We start from the raw sequence: 1,380 nt of genomic DNA, 5'->3' as shown, positions 1-1,380 counted from the left end.
TGCAGCAGATTATACACAAGGATTCTTTTCTCTGCTGTGTTTTAACTAGTGCCCCTTGAAAAGAGTCAAGCTAGAGCAGAATTAGGAGTTTATTGGCTTTTCAAACCACGACATCGGCTGTTTGGCTGAGAACACAATTTTACTGGATGCATCAGTAAAATACTGCCTGGTTGTGGTGGCAGTCAGGTCACCTCCAGACTGTCAGTATTTTGCAGGAGGAATCCAAGCACAAACTGGGAAATGTAGGTTTGCACAACCAAAGTGGATTCATGTGCTCTGTTGCCCTTGCACAACACATCCACTTTAAAAAAATGATTTTTGGCAGTTGGGGAATTGGCAAAGAAATGCATTAAAAATGGTGGGCTGAATTAATGATTAACAGGAAGACAGATAAACACCCTGCAAAACAATGCCGGATGAATGTTCCTTGTCTGGAACGCTCATTCCAAACGAATAGGAACGAATTATAAAGAAAAATGAGATCTAATCTAACCTCTGCGTCAGCTTTCAGCACGCCAGTCAGGACGAATGCTCAAAAAACAGGTCATCTGGAGGAGGCCTGGATTCTCATACTTCCCTGGCCATTTAATGAGCAGTATCAGTGGTGCTGCTTGGTCAGTTCCTGCTGTCCAGACTAGTATGGTCCTAGCTTGAATTTTGTGACGATCTCCACCTAGGAAGCTATATCTCGGAAAGCACAGGCATCACTGCATTTCTCAGGCAGCAAAGCAAGAACCTGCTCCCAGTTAAACCAGGAGACTGCTGGGCTACAAGCAGAGCCAGATTTAGGTTTGATGAGGCCCTAAACTACTGAAGGTAATGGGGCCCTTTATATGTCCAGCTGTCCTTTGCCAACAACAAATTGTCACCGGTTTTTGTGTTGAATATGTGCTATATGGTAATTTATGGACCTAATAGGAATCTAAAGCCATTTGCACGTAACAAAATATATATTTTATCATAAAATGCATATTTTATGCAAGCACTCTATATATAGAAATGAGCAAACCAGTGATATTTTAGGGAGCAGGCTAACAGGTGGGGCCCATTACTTACATCATAGGAGCCTACACAACACAAAACACCGTTGCTGTATGTAGGTTTTATTTTATTTGTTTTTTATCTTATATTTTGTAAATGTACATCCAGGTGGTTGGTTTTTTTTCCTTTAATTTTTTTGGGGGGCCCCAAGAGAGTGGGGCCCTAAGCTATAGCTTGTTTAGCTTATGTACATAAATCCGGCCCTGGAGCCTAGAAGGGTCAAGGGTCCGACTCTGAAAGGCAAAAGAAATGAAAGCAGCCGGGCTATTGCGGCTCTGGATGCGTGTGCAAGGCGAAGCCACAGGGGGGCGCGTGCACGCGTGCGACCATGCCTGCAAT

Source organism: Podarcis liolepis (genome assembly GCF_965112155.1).
Source record: "Podarcis liolepis genome assembly, chromosome: 3".
In the NCBI taxonomy this organism is placed as follows: Eukaryota; Metazoa; Chordata; class Lepidosauria; order Squamata; family Lacertidae; genus Podarcis; species Podarcis liolepis.
The sequence above is the reverse complement of the archived record's forward strand: the minus strand, read 5'-3'. Positions refer to the sequence as shown.